Source organism: Anser anser, assembly GCF_964211835.1.
Source record: "Anser anser genome assembly, chromosome: 2".
In the NCBI taxonomy this organism is placed as follows: domain Eukaryota; kingdom Metazoa; phylum Chordata; class Aves; order Anseriformes; family Anatidae; genus Anser; species Anser anser.
The window spans coordinates 50,747,570-50,770,049 of record NC_139721.1 but is presented as its reverse complement, the minus strand read 5'-3'; the positions used below and the strand labels follow the sequence as shown (position 1 = coordinate 50,770,049).

Here is a 22,480-nt window from a genome sequence, read left to right as displayed (position 1 = left end):
AAGGAGCCTCAAAATCTGAAATGCCTTTTTTTTTTTTTTTTTTGCTAACTGCCTGCTTAGTGTATTTACGGTCCTGTAAAAGCAAATACATGTATTCTCTTAAATTAAAAATTACAAATGGCTTTACTTTGCATCCCCGCCTAGAGAACAGATCTCATGTTTTGCTTGCTTTAATGATTAAAACTACACTATTAGATTACCATTGCAGATCAATACAATTACCATTTTATATTCAGCCTGCGAACCAAATAAAGACGCAATAGACACAAACACTATTACAGCACCAAATTTTGCTATTAGCGAGCTGAAAGCAATAAAAGATAATTCTGAGTGATAACCACCAATTTGCCCACGTAAACTTCAATAACTTTGTCTCCTTCGGGTGGTTCGTGTTATTTTTTTTCCCCTTCTTCCTGCAGTCCGTAATCGGGAAGGCTGGATGCGTTGCAGTGACCCTTCTCCTTAAGCCCACCTCGACACAAACCCAACCTTTTTACTTCTTCAGCGTGAAAGGCTGGGGTCTGGAATTGAGGCTGGTGGGAAACCCATGACTCCAGACACCACGGAGCTAAGGGAGAGGACAGTGGGAAACCCTTAAAACCAAACATGAGGGAGCTCAGGGAGCCTTGCTCCCGCCTCGCCGGGCTTTTGGGAGCCACTTGGCGGTGTGGCGGAGGGGAAGGAGCTCACACACCTGAACCGGCGTGAAGCCGGGGGGGCACCAGCCGAGCTCGGGCTGCTCCCTGCTACCCCGGGGGACCCCCCTACGCCCACCCCAGCCCGCGGGGGCCGCCCCCGGGGAGCGGGGACGGCTGCCCCCCGCCTCCCCGCCGTCAGGGCAGCGCCGCCACCATGTTGGCTCGGCCGGAGGGGGCCGCGCCGCCGCCATCCCGCGGCGTGGGGGCCGCCCGGCTCCTCCCCGCGGCCTCTGACTCGGGCGGGGAGCCTCGCCCGGAGGCAGCGGCGGGCGAGGCGAGGCCGGGCGAGGCGAGGCGAGGCGAGGCGGAGGAGGGGCCGGCGGTGCCCGGCGGAGAAGCCCGGCCGTAGGGGCGGGGAGTCTCCTCCTCCCGCCGCCAGGCTCCGGCTCCCCGCACGCACCGGAGCGCCCGGCTCCCTCCTCCTCCTCCTCCTCCTCCCGCTCCTCTTCCCTCCTCCCTTCCCCTCCTCCCCCCCTTCCCTCCCCGGGTCGCCGCGGCTCCGGGAGGAGCGGGGGGGGCCCCGCTTCCTTCCCTCTCCCCCCTCCTTCTCCCACCGGCGCCGCCGAGGACAGGCAGGTGAGGACCCGGCCGCGCTCCGCCGCCCCGCGGGGAGAGGCGGCCGCGATGGCGGCGGCGGTGGCGGCGGCCGCAGCGGAGGCGCTAGGCCCCGGCCGCCCTCCCCCGGCCTCTCCCCGCGCCGCGACCCCTTCCTCCGCCCGAAGTTTCTCGCCAACTTTCCTGCCGGGCCCCGCCGGGGCACCGAGGGGGGAGGCGGCGGGGCTGGGGGGGACCGCACCCGGGGGGGGCGAGGAGGCACGGCCCGGGGCCGGCTGCGGCTCCCCGGGGACCCCCGGGGAGGGCTCGGAGCGGGGCCGCGGTCGCTGTGGGGGGGCCTTGGGGCGAGATCCGGGAAATTGGTTTCCGAAGGGGCTGTGCGCGCCTCGGCTTGTTTTATTTTATATATGTATATATATATGTATTTTTTTTTTTCGTTCGGTGTTCTGGTTTGCGTCCCTCCACCTAGCAGGAACACGACTGCTTGAGATTTCTGAGTCATTAATTTGAATATTCAGTCATAACACTTCATCAAACCTCCTCATGTTCCTTACATTTTTTTATTTTTTTTTTTTTAAAAAAGCATTAAAAACACACAGGCCCCCATCCCCGCAGACACCGTGTGCAACTTTTCTTGCTGCAGACCCCCAGGCGTGCGGTGAGTGGAGTTATGTGCGCGTCCCTCCAGGCGAAGGGCTAGCAGCGCGTTGCCTCCCTGCCTTACACCCTACTGCACGGGTTCACTGCGTTTGCTTCAGGATGGTCCCTTCCAGATGTCGGATGCCTACAGAGGCACGAGCCAGTTTGTGTCAGAGAAAGTAGGATATGAATACGAGCGAACCTCGTGATTGCTGAGAAGGTTCGTTCAGGCCTACCTGCTGAATTTGAGCCCAGGCAGAGGCTGGTTGTTAATTAGAAAATAGCTGTATGAATTTACTTTAACTGGCAGGCTAAGACAAACCCAGCTTAAAACCTAGGACGTGTTGCCAAGGAAAGTGTATTGTATTTTTCTTAACAATTCGTCAGCAGCTGAATGAAATTTCAGACAAATTTTGCAAGCAAAATTGACCTTTGGTTGAGGAAGTGAGATACAAAAGTTTACTTGTCTCTTTTCTTTTTCATTTTTGGAAACCAAGACTATAAAGAAGGCTTTCTAATAAAACCGTGTTGTCAGTTACGTTTGTAACACTGTACTTCATACACCACAACAACTGTATGTTTCTGCAGGCTTGGTAAGTTTAAGGATTGTTCCTTTCCAGCCCAAAAAAAAAAACAGAACTGGTATGTGTGTTTCCTATGCATGTTTGTAAATTCAGCTGTAGGGGGTTTCTACTGAACATGTGCGTAAAGCAGAGACCCTGGGTGTGTTTTGTACAGCCAGGGTGCGAGGGTTAATTTCAGGATGAGGTAGCATTTGTGACATGAGCAGAAGGAGAGCAGCACTGGCACGCAAAGGGACTGTGCTGAATTTCAGAAACAAACAAACAAACAAAAAAAAACCACCCACAATACCAAGTATATAAAACTGTGTCAATAGTTGGTAACAGTGATTGCCAATAATTGTTTTATTCCACCAGTTTTGTTAGCTTTATTTCCTCAAGAAGTGCAACTCAAGTGCAACTGCAACATCTGTGTGCCTGTCAGTCTCTCTAACAAATCTTCCAGCTGTTAGCCAATTTCAAACAAATTTGGCAGCAGAGGTCTCCCAGGTGGACAATTTGTACGGAATTTGCGAAAGTAAGGAAGCCAGGTAGAAAAGAGCTCTTAAGCTGCACACCGGAGAGTTCACATGAGCACTTCATTCGAGCTGGAAATCGACGCAGGAAATTAGGCTTCACCGGTTCTGCTGTTCGCAGAGCTGCCCGTGTAGTTTTTAATAACTTCCTAATTTTTGAACCCCTAGTACTCCTCTTTGAAATCTGGAGAATTTCATTTGGAGTGAGGGTGAGGCCGTGGTAGCTGTAATCTGTATTTCATATTATAAAGAGGGATTTATTTTATTCTATTTTTTTAATATTTACGACCTAACAGTTCTCTGGCTATGAAATAAATGAATGGCACTAAAAGTATATTGGAATAGCCAACTTGTTTGAAATAGCTAAAGGAGTGTCACACTTAATAAATCTTTGGTGTGGTGCATAGTGAGTACCAGAATTATTTCTAGAAAAATTGCAGTTTATAATTTAGTTGTTTTTTTTTTTTTTAACAATCCTGTTCTGCACCGGAGGAATATTCTTTGTTTTGAGACCTGTGTACTTCCTGCAATTCCAGAAGATAAGTCAGGACTGTGTTCACGCTGATAAAAGATTGTCATCATGTGACAGGGATGTGAACGTCTGCGTTGTGGCTCATGTCAGTTCATGTGGCCAAAGTTTACTTTATGAACGCAGTAGCTGCACGGTTTTACTTTCCTATATGCTCTGTATGTGGGCAAAAGCAGCACGTTTCCAGTAGCTGATTCCTCATGTTCAGACTGATAGTTAAGAGAAATACATTCTTTCATCTTTATTTCCCATTTGGATCAGACTGTTTTGCCCTGTACTTTGATCACAGTTTGAGTACGCTAACTTGATGTTAATTTAGAAATCGGTGTCAGTATTAACACGCAGACTACTTCAAGAGCGCTTGCTTATTCGGCTGTGTCGTATTGGGCAGATACTGTCAGGTAGGACACCTTCCATGCCTGTGCAGTCTCCAGTTTTTGAGAAGCCCTTCTGAAAGGTTTCAGCTTCTAGCACTGGAAATCCTCTGTAAGTTGACAGAACAGGTCCGGTATTGAGGAAGAAATGTAGTTTCTAAAACTACTGTTAAAAGTAGGGGCTGATTTTTAGGGTCCCAGAGGAACCACCTTTGACTACGAGAAGGTAGCTCATTCTCTGTCTTTATTTCATTTCTCTCCTTGAGAATGCCAGTAGGGTGCTGCTCTCTGGTGCTGGATTTTATGATGTAGCGACCACTATTTCTTGTTAATGATTTTTATTTTGAATACAAACTGCCTTACGGTTGCCATATGGTAACTTCTTTCAGTCGCTGCAGTCCTGGGCTGCATTCAAACCAGTGACTTGGAGCTGTGGGGTTCCAGAGCGTGTTAGCAGTTGCCAGGTTTTGAAGGCAAACCTGAACAAATTCCCATCTGTATGCTGAAGGGAAGAAGCAGTATTGAGAAGATGCTGTCAGCTAACTACAGGACAAGTTTAATTTTAGTCTTTCAGAGGTCATTCTTACTGCCAGTTCCACCTATGGGAATAGGATTTATTCTTAATGGTGCCAGTGCATCAAAGCAGCGATCAGCACCGAGGCAGGTTGGTGAAGCGAGTGGGACTGCACCCTTAGGTAACATTAACACACACGGCTGGTCGAGGGATCGGAGATCAAGATGATAGTAATGGTAGTGAGAGAAGTAAAGAAGTTATTAGTTGCGCACAAGTTTTATTCTCTTTATATTTAAATGGATATTCTTTAAAAACGTGACTGGCGATGGGATTAAAGCCACCAAGCATCCCTTTCTGTTGTCCCTTCAGGTAGGTGCCTGTGTGGAGTGCTGGGTCTTGCACTGGGTCTCATGCTCTGTCCCAAAAATTAGTAAGTGAAAGCTGCACTCTGCTGCAAAGAGTCCCTGGGCCAAGGGTCTGCTCTGGGGACTGCCTGCTGTAGGCTTTTGTCCGACCCCGCAGCTGAGCGGGATGCTGCAGAAGGGATTGTCAGCAAGCGCATCTTTAGCCATGCTGACTGTTATCGCTGAGTTTGGGGTTTTGTTTCGATTTTTCTTGACTGTAGTCTTACGTAATGTTACAGGATATGGCTGGAGAGTGCCAAGGAAGTAGTGACCACCAAAACCTCAGGCAGGCATTATATGGTTTTCAACTTTTTGAGTACTCTGAGAGGCCACATATGGAGTTAGATGACCTTTTTTTGGCTAGGCTAGCTCTGTTTTATCTTTGTATTTTTGGAAGGCAAATGTTATCGTAATAGCATTATATAAGATAGATATAATCAATACACATACTTAAATCTCAAGCGTTTATGTAAGTTGTGAATTCTGGTGGTGCTACTGAACTTCAAAAAGCTTGTCTTTCAAATCAGTACTTCAGGAGGAAGCAAAACTTCTGTGGTTTAAGATACATGTTTCTGTGGTTTTCTTCACACCAGAAGTCTAGAGATGTCTGAGAAAAAATAAATGATCCTTCAGAAGCTTAGAGCCATGCTTTCTGTTTGGATTTTAGAATGAGGCTTACAGAAGTGAGTATCTTCATTTAGTTACACTGCTGGTGAGCTGAGTAAACATGGTCACAGGAGTTAATCTTTGTAGATCGGGGTCTCTAACTTGTTTCTGGGGAAACTTCGGCACGTTTGGTGGCGTTAATCTGATATTTCAAGTTAGTCTTCATATCGGGGGGCTTTGGTTCACTGCGGTTAACTTCCTTCCTTTCCACATGCCCAAAGCACCTTCTAACCTTATAAAAATGAGACAGTAGAAGTGTTTTATCCACAGTGTGAATAACAGAGCATAAATGCAGTCAGGTCTCAGGTATGCTTACCAGGATCGATGGCCCCATAGCAAAAGAGCAGTAGGAGCAGAGGACAGCATTCATGTTTGTCCGTGCTCAGCTCGAAATGTTTGTCCACGGTTCAGGAAGACCTTCTAATGCTTCTACTCCGTGCTGGGAAAGTTCAGCTTCAGGAAGAAAAATGCAGTTATCTGGGCTAAAGGTTCTGAAATTTTCAACCGTACTTAATGCCCTCACAACTGTAATAAAAGACAGTGCTTAAGTGAGGTGTTTAAAGAGTAATTAGAGGGTACCCTGAATCCCTTGTGTATTGCAGTTGTGTAGCGTGGTAACTGCTTTTGGCAGTCAGCCAGGAGAAGACGACATAAAACAAATTAATGCTGAACAATCCCATGCTAATAAGTTATTTTTAAGTGCGGTTAGACAACAAAATTAATATTTATGCGTAAAATTTGATGAAGGAAAAAATAGGTCCGAGTTGTGTTGTACTTCCTTGCTTTTCAAGAACATTTTATTGGAAACTAAAATCACTACACTTGTAATTAATTAAAAAACAAAACAAAACCCTCCCAAGTGCTTATGTATATACCTTGCTCTACTCTTCTACACTCTTCATGCTTCTGGTTGTCTTCACCAGCCTGGCTTGTTCAACACAACTACTCTGTTTTGCCAGTGACAGTACCACAAAGTCCAGAAACCGTCCTTGGCACGGGCTTTCTTGGTTCTTATGCTCCTGAACACCCTGAAGACACGGCACAGCTTGCCATCCCAGGCAGTAGATGCTAGTGGTAGGCTTCTGATCCAGTTCAGGGGGAGATTGGGGTTAGATGGACTGCTGGTGAGATGTTCTTTCAGTGGGTTTAACTGAATAATGTGTGTGCATCGGAGAGGAGACGCAGCTAAGGTTTTGGTCAAAGCATGCTCCACTGAAAAATGAATACAGAATTAATATATAGGCAATATTCTAGTTTTCAAAATCTATATTTACATGTTAATGCTTTTTCCTACAGATTGGCAGAAAAATGTTTCAAGGAGCTATTATGTGGTCAAGAAAGGAAATCCAAATATAATAACAGAAGTTCTATACTGTAAACTTCTTAAAATCAGCAAGTTTAGTTTAATTTTCCTTTTTTAAAAAATTTTCTTTGATTCTGATATTATTTTTCTGAATGTCTGCAGTTTGAGATTAAAACCTTATCTTAGTACTTTCCAAACTGAGGTCTTCAGAAGCATATTCATAGGCAAAATTTTTGGTGTTTCAGAAAAAAATTAACAAAGTTATCCTGTGAGAAACTGAAAATTAAGGGCCATGTGTAGGTCTGAAATATGTTTGGAGTGAGTGGTCTCCAAACACGGTTTAAAAATGTTATATAAATTTGTTTTATATGATTTTAAAATGAAAAATTTGCACAGAACCTAGTAGCAAACTTCCCATTTTAAAGACGTGGCTTTTATGTTCATGTAAGGACTAAGCAAGGGTGAGATGGAATGGGAGGAAGGCACATGGTGGTAGAAGTGAATGTTTTGTGTCCCTTTTCCCATAATGTTTGGAGCTGAAAACAAAATGTGCAGGCAGAATGTTTTACTTCTGATTTTTTTTAATGATTTAGTATTTTAGATTAGCTCTGATTTCAGTAATTCAGTCAAAATAGTCCATGTTTCCACATAGGTGCAAACTCATTTGGTGCTACTATGAAGCTGCACGCCTTACGTACCACTGGGTAATTTCCCTTAGTAGAAAGTCTTGCAATATGCGACAAGTGAACCTGAAAGCACAGATTATTATGTTTCCTAATGCAAATTTATGTAAGGCTTAGGTAACATCCCTGGGGCAAAGGCCTTTCTCTGCTTTGAGTGATGGCCAGCCCAGGTGAGTTGTGCGTCACTGTTGTAAGAAGGCTGTTCCTACTGCATGGGCGTTGGAAACCTGGGTTTGTCTGGTTTTGTTTTTTTTTTTTATCTTAAGTTGTAACAGTGTTTTTCCTCTTTGATGCTCATATTCAGTACATAAAGCCTCCTGAAAGGACAGCTGTCATGGATCAGACCAAAAGTCTAGACCAAATATCTCTTTATTAAGAGATTATTTAGAGATATTAAGAGTTTATCCTGAACTCAGAAATAATGAAGTCTCCAGTAAAAGTTTTTGGAACATCACTTACGGGGAAAATTTCAAAGTAGGTTTGTTCAGCTACAGGTGGTGGTTCTGATTCTGCCTGTTTTATATGAAAAGTATTCAGGTTTTCTTCCAGCTGTAGTATCTCAAAATGTACACGTGCTTTCTAGTTTCTGAGGCACTTGATATTTGGGACTTTTGCCAAAGTATGTTTTTGGTTGTTTTTTTTTTTTTTGTGCATGTCTGTGTTCCTCCCCCAAGTTCTAGGTAGAAGGCACATTAATAGAATGACAACCTCCTGAAATCAAAGGGAGGGTTTTAACTGATTTTTGAAGATTGGTTTAAGGGGTTGTTAAAAGTTATAATAGTACAGTCCAGATCTCATCTGTACCTAACTGGAAAGCATGCTTTGGAGAGAGAGGGGGTATACTGTTCTCACTGTAGACACCCATATTTAATTCCTTTTTCATTGTAAAGTTAAATATTCTAATCAGGAATGTATATAGTAAAATACTATTCCTTTTGAAAACAAGTACTTGTGAAACAAAGAACTGTAGGGAAAAACAGGATAATTCCTGAGCTACAGTAGTCAGTGGAAATTGTCCTGAATAAAATTGCTTTTCTCAGCAGCTATACTTTTTCAAGCCTGAAAAGTAAGTAGGTATTGTATTAATATTCTTTGAAGGTTAGAAAAAAAGGTTATGTTGGTTTTTTTTGGTGTTTTATGTTGTTGGTTTTGGCTTTTTTTTTTTTTTTTTTTGCATTCTGGAGTTTTCAAATGAGCGAGCAAAATTCAAGGACAAAACTCTCAATTCCTGAAATAACACAAAAATTAAGCAGTGACTTGTACATGGTGTTAGAGGCTAAAATGCAATAGTAATATGACTATAATTTTCTTGTTTTTTTTTTTTACTTTTAAGTACAGCTTTGTACTTGAAGTACAGTTCTACACTTAAAACGCAATTCATAAATCATAGTGATTGAGGTTGCTCTTATCACTTTAAAAGTAGCTTGCTGAATAATTATATATATTATATAATTTGCTAAAGATATCAATCTCCTTTTTCATTTTAGGAAATATTTCATACACTGTAAAAACCTGTAGAACTGATTGATTCAGGTTATCATGATACACGAAAAAAGGCACAAGTGATAGTTTAGAGATGGAAACCATATTGCTCTGAAAATAAAATTGGTTTGTTCATACAAAGTAGGTATATTTAAGTATTCTTGAATTAATTTGCATTGGTTATTAAATGTAGGACTTTTTTATTAACTTTTTTTTTCCACCTTTAGCTTAAGTCTGATGTACCATCCAAATACTATTTACATTTGGTGTGTACATGGTAAAACCATGGCCAAGTTAATACAGGGTGATTTGTAAAGTGACTTAAGTTAGCAAGCACGGCACCTTGATTTTATATGGTATTTTAAATGAATATTTTAACCTGGTTTTGTACTTGTACTTCTTAGCTCTTTTCCCAGACAAAGAGGCTGAGTATTCCAGGTCAATAAAATAAGTTGACTATAACTGTATAGTAGGGTTTGTGCTAATCTTGCTAGTTTTTTTGCCAGTGACATGGATTTTCCAATTGTACTGTTTAATAATAAAATGTCTTAATAACTCTTTTAAGTTACGTGTATATTTGTTAAACAATGAAACCGAAATTTATTTGCGAGATAGTTTTTTCTTTCCATTTTGTGTTCAGTGGCATTTGAATGGGAGCTGTGATTGAAATTCATATAAATAACCAGTGTTATATTTTAAGGTGTAAGTTGTTAACATGTTGACTTTTAGATAAGGTTTTAGAAGGTGATAATTTGAATGGAAAGCCCATTTTGTTTTAAATCTGATGGGTATATTTACAAAAGGGAATGTTAGCTTCCATTTGTTAATTGGTTTTGGTTACCAAAAGCTCTGAAATGTTAGAATGAATGGATCTGTACTTGTAAGTTTTAGTTTTCTTTGAAGACATGAACAACAATCTGGCCTCTTCTGATCATATTTTGCCTGAATGTTTCACAGATTGTAGTGAACTGATATTTATATAATTTGGATGGAAATCCTCCATACTTGTAAGAGAAGCTGGTGGTTAAGGTACATCACCTTGAATCAGAATTTGAACGCTGGTTACAAGTGAGCTCTGCCTGATTTGAATTGGTTTAAAATTTTGTTAGCTAGCATAATTTGAATACAATTGGACTTAATATAGGTTATCCTAACAGTAAATTTAGGTCTTACTATAAATAGATGTTGTAATTAAAAATAAATACTTATTTCTCAACTTTAAATATTAAAAAATGCAACCGGACAGGTAACTTTCCATTATAACGTGGCTTGTGCCCAGCTAGCATATGACTCTGTTTGCCTGTGCAGAACTGGTATATTTTCCTTTTGCTCTTGCAAGAATACTCAGAAGTTAATGTTACTTACTGCGTTAGATGTCATATAGTATAAGCAGGTAACCAGATAATTTAGATGTCTGAATCAGTTCATCTTCAGGCTGACAAAGGAACCTGCCAAAACTTTGGAGCCAGCAATCGCAGCGTGAGAGATTCTTGAGGAAACCCCAATGTGCTGATGGGCAATTGCGAAGTGTGTAAGTGTTGTTGCTGCATGACTTGTACAGCTTGCAAACCGTGCAATTGACCTGTTGCTTCTGTTGACCTATTTCCTAGACTTGGACTTTTCCCCGCCTCTCGGTTCCTGTGAAACTGAAAAGACGAAGCAGGATGCATTAAATGATGCAGCTCTACAGCCAGAAAATTGGAATGGGGTTATTATTATTATTATTTTTAAAACCTTGCCATATTAAGCAACTTCTTACATGCTTTAAACTGAAGTGGAAATCAGACTTTTTTCCATTTTTGAATTGTTCATTTAGTCAAATCAATTGTATGATTTTTTTCAACTAATTAGGAAGTGGAAAAACCCGAATCTGTTCTTATTCACGGATATTTTAGTTTTGCTGTTCTAGGACCTGATCCTTTTTCATGTTGAAGTTAAGTGCAAAATTCCTCCTGACTTCAGGGAGAGTTGGTTTAGCTTTACATAAAAGGACCAAATTGTCCGCTGGGATAAGTGGAGGCAACTGTATTGAAGTAGGCTTCACTGGAGTATAAAATGAAGACAAAGAAGTGTGGCCTGCCTTTACAGGAGTGAAATTGGATCTGCTGTCTCAAACAGCTAGGCTCATTTAGCAGTGAATCAAAGAAGTTTTTTTCCTTTTTCCAGTTAGATAGAATCGGTTGTTCTGATTCACTGCACTGAGCAATTTCAGATGTCACTTACTTTTGACTAGAGATATTTTACAGTATCAGTCTTTTAGCACCGGAAAGCCACAACCTGTTTATGAACTCTTGTGCATGTGTGATGTAAGAAATACGGGGAGAAAACACAAACACTTTCTGAACTGTTAGCAAATTTTCAAGCCGTTCACCTTCTCAGTTGCTTAAAGGGCTCTATATGCCATTTAAATTTGATATGATTTATATTACTAGTTATGTGGGGTTTGGGGGGCTTCTGTATTTTCACCTGCTTCATGTAGCCTTAGCATCTGGGCAGGTCTTCTGAGGGGCTCTCCGTGGTCTTGCTGAGGTGGGAAGGAGATGCGCTTACACCAGAAGCTGGGCTGGATGTCAGCCTGTGTGTTTACCAGGGGTATGCAGAGTAATTTCACCGACTTCCACAACAGACAATAGCGTCTTTGGCATCTCTTTTGTGCTTTACGCAGTGGTGTTGTCTGTGTTGTGTACGCAAACAAGGGAGAGAATTCGCAGAATGAACTGAAATACAGTGATTACTCATGTACTATTGTGTAATACTTCATGTAAAATGTATCGTGTGTCAATTTTGCTTATCAAGTCTTTCTTTCAGTGCTTCTAGTATCTGTTGGGATCGCAAATTAATTCAAGTCTCTGCAACTATTTTGACCTAAGCACTGGATGGCTTTCTTTTATTGCCTCTTTGAAGCTCCACAAAGGGAAGAAGGGCTGGCACATTGTAATCCCCGTAGAATAATCGTAGAATGAGTGCGTAAATGCTGTTCAGCGTTCCTTTATTAATGTTTCACAAGCAAAATGAAATCCCATCAGTGGGAAGAATGCAGATCCACGGCGCTCTAAGCTGTTTAAGCTTTCGCAGCTCTGCAAAAATAAAAATTCCCCAAATCCTGACTGCCGCTGCAATATTTCGCCGGGGTGGGGTTAAGCAGTAAATTAACATTCACTGTCATACTTGAGGTGCTAAATTTACAAATCAAAACCTAAAAGGGGCTTTAAGATTAGCCGTAGTTAGGAAGGTTATTGAAGCACGGGCTTCTTCCCGGAAACATCCTGTACTTTTGTTGTCTTCAGCTAGCTTCATCTATTCAGCGTCCTAACTGCTTTTCTGGTTTTTAGAAACTCTTGCTGCAACTTCTTTGTGACTAAAGCACATTGTCAATCAGCCCAAGCCTCCCCATGCCAGCCAACTGTCCCCTTAATGCAGCAATTCAATGGAATGAATAGAGCTCATACTTTAAGGAGACAATTGGCTACCAGAGCGAGTGCCAAGTTGATTTAACTTTGCACAAGTGTGAAAGAGTTTTTAAATGGATGCTGTCAACTAGTGTTGGCCCAAGGTTTCAGCTGCCTGAAAATTGTTATAATCTCATTGGGAGTATGTCCAAATTTGTTTAAAATATTTTAGTCAACCACTTCACTGCAGCGGGTATGAATATCGTAGGAACTATTGTTAGACGATCATCCTTGGTCTATCAAAACCATGGTAGATGTGCCCTGGCCAAATGTACAACATAGCTTTTATAATGGGCTCCATTTTTTTGGCAGTACATCACTAAATTGGTGAAAGAATACAGGATTCGTGTTGTAATCTGCTCTTCCACTGCAGTGTAATGCCACAGCTTGTGTTTGAAGCACTTAGTCGGATGCATAATACAGTACAAAACCACAACTGCAGCCTGCCATCCCTGTAAGGCTTGCAGAGCTGAGCCACCAGTTAGCCACACAGCTCCTGGCTTATCTAGTACCTGGAAATGTCTAGAGCTGTCTGGGATTTGGGAATACTGCATCATTTCTTTGCGGGCCAAAGTTTTTTGATGAATTTGTAGTGGGTTTGAAAGGATGCTCACGTTCTGGATACGCGTACTGGGCAGTACCAAACCCGCCCTTCGTTGGAGTGATGGTGTAAGCACAAGGCACCTTCTTAGCACAGTTTGTGGTCTGATAATTGTCTTCGCTGCAGCCTGAAGGGAAGACAGAAGGTGAAAAAAGTTGTGAAAAAAAACATGGAGAAGATGAACCCTAAGATTCCTAATGTCTCGATTGCTGGGAGGCCTGGGAATCTGTGAAGGGGAGCTACTTCTGTCAAGAGCACGACAAAATACAGGAATAAAACTAGCTCTGCAGAGAAGATGTTTTTAACAAAATGCTTAATTTAAATTTAAATTTCTCCTAATTTAAATGTCTCCTCTAAAGGAGAGAAAAGGTCTCGTAGGCATGATTGTCATACAGTGTGCCTGGTAAACTCTTTTCCCAACGTTAAGTAACGAGTGTGTTTGGGGGGTGGGGGTGTTTTCCTAGCCTCTCTGAGATCATTTGGCCATTACAGCTGCAACAGCATTTCTATCGGTTTAGATACATTTGCCAGAGAAAAAAGAAGCATTGTTGTTTCAGTGCCTAGCTGGACTAAGCAGTTTTTTAAGGAGCGGCGTGAGATTGTCGGTTGTTTTAAGGACATCCCAGCTATTAGATGTGCAACTACTGTTGAGTGTATGTATTTGTGTAGATGTGAAAAATATTTAGTTTGGAAAAGATGGAGAACAGGAGCTGGAATAATTCCCAAGTATGACGGGCTGGAAGGTGTTTAGCAGCTGTCAGCATAACATGGTTTTATGAAGGGGAAATCATGCTGAAGGGGGCTAGAAACTGGCCAAACTGCTGGGCGTGGAGGGTCGTGAGCAGTGGTGAGATGTCCAGCTGCGGTCCGGTCACTAGTGGCGTACTCCAGGGCTCAGTAACAGGGCCAGTACTGTTCACCACCTTCACCGCCATCCTAGGTGATCAGACAGGTGTGTCCTCAGCACATCTGCAGGGAGTACGAAACTGGGATGAGCGGTTTATAGACCAAAGGGCTGTGCTGACGTCCAGAGGGACCTTGACAGGCTGGAGACCTGGGCAGAGAGGAACCTCCTGCAGTTCAACAAGGGGAAGTGCAGGGTCCTAGACCTGGGGAAAAACAGCCCCAGGCACCAGGACACCCTGGGACCACCCTGGGAAGCAGCTCTGCAGAACGGGACCTGGGGGTCCTGGTGGAGACCAAGTCGAACACGAGCCAGCAGTGTGCCCTTGCAGACAAGAAGGCCTGGTAACCTGGGCTGCATTAGGCAGAGCATTGCCAGCGGGAGGGAGGTGGTGATCCTTCCCCTCTGCTCAGCACTGGTGAGGCCACCCCTGGAGTGCTGGGTCCAGTGCTGGGCTCCCCAGTACGGGAGGGACCTGGCCACACTGGATAGAGACCAACATAGGTCTACAGAGATGATGAGGGGGTTGGAGTGTCTGACATGCGAAGACAGGCTGGGATTGCTGCCAGCTGGAGAAGAGAAGGTTGAGGAGGATCTCGTGTGTAAATAGAAAAAAAAATTGTAAGGATGATTGAACACTGGACAGGTGGTCCAGAAAGGTTGTGTCATCTCCATCCTTGCTCGTAACTTTAAACTTAACTGGATACAGCCATTACCAACTTGCTGTGGTGGACATGGCTTTGAGCAGCAGAGGTGGAGTAGACAACCTGCAGATGTCCTTTCCAACTTTACCTGTTCAGGGTAGTTTTTATGTAAGGAGTAAAAGCGACACAGAAAGAAGTGTCATAATTGAATTTTAACAAAACACGGGTGTTTAAAGGCAGAATATTTTTGTTTGTTTGTTTTGCCAGCCAACTTTTTTTTTTTTTCCTGACATCTTGGGGAGGGGTGAAATAACTGTTTGCAACTGCATTGTTATCTTGGGTTTCTTTGCTTTCTGCTAGTAATATAAAGTCTGTGTATGGCCTCGTTGTCTGTCGTGCCTCCCTCTGCTCCATGGAAGGAGTGAAGAGGAGTTGGGATTAATTTCTCTGCTGCCTGGAAGGCTGAGCAGCACTAGAGGCTTTTAAGTTGAAGAAATGTTTTCATCTTGTGTTTGGAAAGGTAGTTTTTCAACATCTGTGATCGAATCATCTTTTTTTGTTGTTGTTCCTTAATGCTGTAAAAACTTAGGATGTGAACTCTATACTTGCTCCAATGTTGTCTTTACTAATGGTGATGAGGTGTTTTTTTTTTGTTTTTCCTCCATACATTTGACTAAACACCCTGAATTGTCGAATCTGTACTGTCATTGTGTTGGTGTTAGAACTACAAACTTGACTTAAACTAATACAAAATATAGATAAGAATCTGAAAGTGTTGCATGTGGATTTATATACACTGTTATATTAGAAATATGGTCACAAGGAAACCTGTCACAGGCAGGCATATATGAAACTTTTGAGCTTACATCAGAAAAAGGCACCTGATGAGTTCAGTGAGATGGGACTCATTTTCAGCTCTGTCTTAGGACTTGTGAGTAGAAAATGACAGCACCGTCCTGAAGAAAAATTAGGTGAACTTCAACTTGAAATTTAGAGAGCATTTAGCAACCTTGTAAAATGAAGCTGCAATTTCAAACCATTGGTAAGGATAAAAATACTTGCGTATATTAAAAGTTGGCTTGGTGTAGTCCTTCTCTCAAGTTGCCTGGTTGTTGGTTATAATTTCTGTAGAAGTTCTCAATTCCTGTCTTCAAGCAAGATGTTAAAAGTTATACTTTCCTTTGAACAGTATCTTATTTATAAATGAATAACTGTGTTTTTACACATTTGTTTGTGTCTTCTGGTGATTAGGACCACTCTTAAATAGTTGACTAGCTCCTGCTGTACAGCAGTGCGTATTTATGGAACTATAATTTACAGACTGGAAAGATAAGAAAGTTCTTTTGATGCAACTAAATCTTTGTAGTATTACCGTTAAAGTAAATCTTTATCATGTACTGATCTCCCCAAAAATACTGTTTAAACTGTCTAAGGAAAATAAAAACATACACATCTCTTTCTAGAGGCTTGCATGTATGCTTACACCCTTTAAGTCTAGCTTTCCAAACAGTAAGCAAGCAAACGAACATTGTACTTACTGTACGCAGTAAGCAACAAAGCAACCATGTAGTTAAGATACAAATTCGTTTATGGATGATTTGCTATGGCTTAATCCGTATGTAACACTGATTTTTTTATTATTACTATATTTTAAAAGGCTTCAGGAGAGATCTGAGGATCAGTAAGCTTGACACCTGTGCCAAGTAAATCAGTAAAAATAATAATGGAAGACAACTTGGACAAATACGATGTGGTGAGGAAGAGTAAGGAGCCTGCTATGAAGGGATGTCATGTTTTGCAGACTCACTGGAGCTTTTTGAAGCTGTCAGCAAGCACATGAATGAGTGAAATCTGACAGAAATAGTTCATTTGGATTTCCAACAGTCATATGACAGGAGCCCCCACCAAAAACCTTTGAAGAAACTAAGCAGCCATTGGATATGGAGAAAGGACTTCATGTGGCTGAATTGATGACTAAAATAAAAGACACAGAGGGTTGGAGTAAATAGAGTAGAGAGGAGTCCTGGGTAATAATTCTCCATGGTTTTGTTCATGGGGTATGTTCATGTTCATAACGGGTATGGGAGAAAGGTGAGCTCTCAGAGTTGACTGACAGGTAGTAGGCACAAATACAGAGCATAACGCCACGTAAGGACTTGATAATGCTCAGCAAGTGGACATTAAAACAGCAGAAGTTGTTTGCCATCAATAGCCTAATGTGGTGCATTCTGGAGGAGTAGGAGAGCAAGCTTACCTTCACATCTAAAAAGGTGAGGTTAAAGCTGAATTGCCCCTCAGCATTGATGTCAAAAACAGCCAAAGGTTAGAAATGTTTAGAAAATAAAGAGACTGGTAATTATACTGTTTTGTTGTTTTTTTTTAAAGTTGTGAATTATTTTATTTAGTTCTGCCCCACTCACCTCTACTACTTCTTAAGACAATTAGAAATAAAAATCAAGCAGTTTCAGAACATAATTGAAGTGTTATGGAAGAGCAAATATGAAAGTAATAGGAAAAAATTGTGTAAGAGGAACAACGTGAATTCTTTTGGGTAGAAGCAACGACTGAAAAATGGTGTGGTAGAGTTCTGTAAAGTGATCAGTAGCAAAGGGGACATAAATAGGGAGTGTTTGTTCACTGTCTGTTTTTAGCACCAAGAGGTATCTAATGAAACTAGCAGCTGATGAATTGAAAACAGACAAAAGGAGGTGGTTCTTGACAGAACGTGTAATTAAGCTATAGAATTTCTTGCCTCGGGAATTTAAGGAGGCTAAACATTTCCCCTCAGCGCTGATGTCAACGTGGAGGAAAAATCATCAGTTGCAAATACCTGCTTGTTCAGGAAACCATACTTCTGCAAACTGTTGGAGGATGTTGGAGGCTCCTCAACTAAGGAGTATTCTGGGGAAGTATTGCTGTATATTTATCATGTTCTTCCATGCTTCTCTAGGTATCTAGTATCGGGTACTGTTAGTGAGAGGGTATTTGAATGGACCTTTTGATCTTGTCAGTACAGGCATTCCTTTGTTGTAAAGCTTTTTTTTTTTTTCCTCCCCTGATTTCTCTGTTGACTCGTTTTCCAGAATCCTTACTACCAGTAGCACTCAAACTTTGGGCCATAACGAGACACTAACTTCTGTAGGAGGTGGTTTAGGTCCATAGGCTACATATTCTCTGTGTGACCTTGTATTTTCTGCCAAAATACACAGTCTCCACGAAGCCAGGGTCATGTTCAGGGCAGGGAGAAGACTGCTGGCACATGTCAGACAGTGGATTAATTTCGTATGACTTTGTCCTGTTACTGTTGCCTAGTATTTTTTAGGTTATTTAACGGATGCCCTCCCAGTCACATCTGTCTCATGCTCCATGCACAACAGAGGCCCTTTGGGGAAAGAGGTATTTTGGGAGAGAAGCATTTTTGAGTGGGTACTGGTGAAACAAATGCATGGCCTGGACTGTCTGTAGGCTGGTTATTCCTGCTTTCCCTTCAGACTCCTTTGCAGTGATTTTGTCTTGCCCTGCCCTCCCACAGGCATACTCAGCACCCTGTATCTCCGTGTCGTATGTGACCAGTTTATTGATGAAAAATGTAGTTCTTTTTTTCTGCAGTGACTAGAGAGAGCTCTCTACTTGTAAGTGGAGGAGTAATATAAAGAAGACATACTTTGTTCTGGATAGAAGTACTGCATTTGAGCAGATTCATGCTATTTGAAAAAAAAGAAACTGCTATTTAATATAGCTCCTCTCTTCTTAATGTGGCAGCTGCACAACTCATGATTTTTTACTCTTTGGTTCAATCTTAATTGATAATTTTGATTTAATAATGTACCTTAGCATGGCAGTGGTTTTGAATCCCAAGTCCCTATTTTTCCTTAGAAACAGTTCAGGCTGAGTTTAGGCAATTAATAATCTTAGCATTTTCATCTAGTTCTGTATAAAAGCTTACTGTATGTGGTTGCATTATGTTAAAATAATCATTTCATATTCATCAGGTGTTACAATTTGTACTAAGATGTCAGATGTCTGGGGTTTATATTTGAAAGATGTGCTCGTTTTTATACGAAGAGTGCTCTAACCATAGCGTGAGGGGAAAATAGTAGTGGGTGCTAACGTTTATACCTAACTTAAACTAATTCCAGATGCTAATTTAGGGCATTGCTGCTTCTCACCTTCTTGAAAGAAAAGTTTCCCAGCCTAATTCTTTGACTCAGTAATAGATGGCACCATTAAGCATGCCGTGCAACGTGAACTTCAGCATTAGCTATCAGGAGACAGGTTGGTGAACACCAGCCTCGGCTGCCCGTGTGTGAGCTGGTTCTGTAGGCTCCCTTTATAGTCAGTGGAGAGAAATAAGCACTTCCACTGCATGATTCATCTCGCCCTGAGCGAGATCTCTAAATTTGGAAGATGAATTCCACCTGAAGTCCATTGCTGAGTATAAATGTCATTTGTTTAAGCTAGGGAGTTTTTTAAAAGGACACTAGCTTTGACTGGCACAGCAATTGAGTAGAAGTCCTTTGTTTTCTCCCATGAGTTAGTTTCCAGAGGTTTAAAATCAGTGCTCTGTATCCTGTTTTGTGTCTTGTGTTTTCTGAAGCTGCTCTGCTTTTATGGCACATTTGAAAGTTGACGATTAGGGTATATTCACATAGCCTTGTGGAGTTAGATGCTTAAAATTAGGCAAGCTGTTGTGTTGCCAGCTGGTTTTATTTTATTTTTAAGTGGCATAATGAGAAGAGCAGGGCATATAATACAATTTGCTTTACGCTCTGAACTTTGTTAAATGTTAGAGAAAAAAAATCAACAAAGCCAAACAAAAAAACAAACACGAAAACCTCTTCAGGTATCCAGAGCAGCCCATGTCTCTCTGTTGGTTACACAGGAAGCCCACGTACAGGTGATCCAGCCTTCAGATTTTCCAGACTGGAAGACAGGCATACAGATACCTTCCTTAACTTTTGTTTTGATTTCTCTGAAGTTGACGCTTGGAATAGCTCATATCCCCCCCCCCCCCCCTTTTTTTTTAAAGAACTTTTAGTGCTGTGCCGTGCTCATGCACTCCATCACGCTTGAATACTCTGTCCCCTGCCTGCCCCCTCCCCTAAACTTTATTTTTCCTTGTTTATAGGTCTTACTTCCTTTCAGGGGAAATCTTTTGTTGTTTTCTTTTTATTTCCTTTGGGGAATTCTGCTTTTTAGGTCATCATTTGTGGCAATTTCATCTTCTTCATCACACTAATCAAGTCCTGCTACCAGACTCTATCCTTATATCTGGGGGGGGGATTGTACTGTACACTTCTACTTTTCTATCCTATTCATTATATTTATGTTCAGCTACATATCAAAAGCAGTCAGAGTTTTGTCAGGCTTGTTGTGTTGTGGTTTTTCTCCATTACAGTTAGTATTTTTCATTTTCTATATCCATCTTGACATTCTAGACAAGTAGTTTGGGGGTAGAAAATAACTCATATCATCATCTCAGGTTATATATACCTAGATAAATGTGCATTTTTCAAACATTTTTCTTGCTGTGAATTTTAAAGCACCAGATAGAAACACCAGGGGGAAAGGAGCCCCTCACCGTGAGCTCAGGGTTATTGCAGCTCACAGCGGGGAGCTGGGTGTCGGACACATTTCATGTGCACTCCTTACTTGTACCGACAAGGATGTAAAACAGTTCTCGGCTCTGCCACAGAAATAGCAAAAGTCAGAAGTCGCAACTATGACGCGCCGTAGAAAAAGGACGGATGAAGCACACTGCTGGCCTGTCCTTAGCACTCGCAGAGCGTTTCTCAGATAGAGATTACCATTACACTGTGTAGATTTTACCAGTCTTCGTGAATGAACCATGCCAACCTTCCCCTGGTGGCTGAAGGTGCAGATATTTACTCCTGCTAATCCTGCTCGGCCCCAGGGTTATCACTGTTGCTGTTACTGGTGGTGAATAGCAGGGCGCTCTGGCAGCGAGCCGTCCACAAGTTGTTCCAAACAGCAGAGCTTGTTTTCCAGCAGATTGGGTTAGTGTTTGGTCTAGAAGACAGGCTTTAAAAATACACAGAATTGGTTCTTGAAGTTAACCTGTGGGATGATGGCATTGCACTTGCCCTGCTTGAGAGAGGAGATGCAGAAGCACAATGGTTATAGAGCTGGTAAGGACCTGAGGAATTTCTGAAGTTTAAAAGATTTGAAGCAAAACAATCCCATTTCTTCTGGATTGGGAATACCTCTTAACTTTCAGGTAGATACAACTTCCTATTTAAACTTACAAGAAGTGACAAATACAAGTTTTTAAGTATTTGTAAGCCACTAGTTTAGATCAGTGTAAGTACTGGAGCACTGAACTGAATAGGAAAACCACATAAAAGGACTTAAAATACCTTCCCTACCACCCCTGGAAAGGCACAGAACAAGGTTTTCTTCCCTCTCGTTTTCTGGAAAAAAAAAAAAAAAAAAGAAAAAAAAATAGTAGAATTATTTTGAATGCTTTTTAAAATTTTATTTGTTTTTAATAAATACTTTGTTTCACAGAAAGTTTCTGTTGGAGCTTCTCGGCTCTGCTGTGGGGTACATACTTCAGCTCTTTTAAGCATGCTGCTTATGTTTGAAGAGTATGAGTTCTGGCATCGCAATCTTTCTATTTTAGGCAGCACTAATTCTTTCTAAATGTCGTTAATTTGTTTCCTTCGTTGTTACTCAGAATTTAAATCCTTCTGACCTGTGACCAAAATGTAAATAACTGCCAGAAGTTACCGAGGAATAAGTTGTTTGACATGCATGTTTTTTGCTGAATCCTGGCCATCTTCCCCCCTCACCTTTCGGTGTTTCCACCTTTAACATTTTATTAAAATGGGAATTGCCCTTCCTTCTGGTTATACTCTTCAAGTCAAAAGAGCTCTGCTCTGCTTACTGGGTAGGAATGAGAAAATTTGCTACTGAACAGTAGTTAGCTTGAAGTGAATCTTTAAATATAAACTGTGTGCTCTGAAAAATAAGTACCAGAATGACTGAAAACAAAAAAAAAAAAGGCTAAGGCATTTTGTCTGCTTGTTTAGAGTAGTGTTATCAGAATCTACAGATAAAAACTGAAGGATGTCCTTGTACTACGGAGTGCTTTATTGTAGGTGAACAGTATTTACATACGTGAAATACCTCAAAATAAAAATTTTCTGTTGTTCTTTCCTTTGTTGATTACTAATATTCTTTCCTTTTCTAATAAGAACCCATAGCACTCCAATTGTACCTCTTCACACCCTTCTCTCATCTATTCCTCTTCTGCACCATGTGCAGCAGCTAACTTGTCATCGGTTGTGTTCACTTTGCACGCTGGGGAGACTAGTGACTGATAATGTGTTTCATGTGTTGCTCACTTGGAGTTTCACACTTGGATTTTGTTGACTGCGTGTTAGTGAGTAATCTGAGCTGGAAAATGCTAAATGAAAGGGAATATCTCTTGCCTGGTGTGGAAAACCCTTTACAGATAACAGATAACTAGATAACTGCTGTAATCTTTAATATATCTTTAGAGTATGCCTGAAGACTTCAACTTTTTTTTTTTTTTTTAAAGTCCTTTGAGCAGTTTTAAGTGGTAACGAAAAATCAGCAGAAGATCCATCTGAAGGAAAACAAAGGAGAAATGGGAAGTGAACGCTGTGTGGTTTTCCATTACATATCATCATTGCAGGCTTGGTACATCCTGTACATGCCACTCTAATTGCTAGTCTGGAGCTGGAAAGAGTTGAGTATTTTGATTCCTTTAGGCAAAAGGATCAGCGTGAACGTGAGGGAAAACAGCACCTTGCTTTTGAAAGCAAAGAATTGAGGTTTTGGGTTTTTTTTTGGTAGCAGGCTCACAAATTGCTTGTGAAATGCCCACATGAAGAACAAAACTTAACCTGTTGAAGAGAGGATACTCCTACTTTACAGGAGCCAACCCTGGACT

General features: G+C 41.6%; 1 protein-coding gene across 2 annotated transcripts in view; it reads left to right on the top strand.

The window, feature by feature from the left end:
- Positions 1 to 998: 998 nt before the first annotated feature.
- YES1 (YES proto-oncogene 1, Src family tyrosine kinase) overlaps positions 999 to 22,480 on the top strand; it is a 52,223-nt gene continuing 30,741 nt past the window's right edge. The window contains exon 1 of one of the 2 annotated variants that reach the window (XM_083821876.1): positions 999 to 1,274. The gene's annotated coding sequence lies outside the window, so the exon portion shown is untranslated. Of the gene's footprint in view, positions 1,275 to 1,887; positions 1,912 to 22,480 lie in introns of those variants that run through there. The other variant, XM_083821875.1, reaches the window with a different exon arrangement.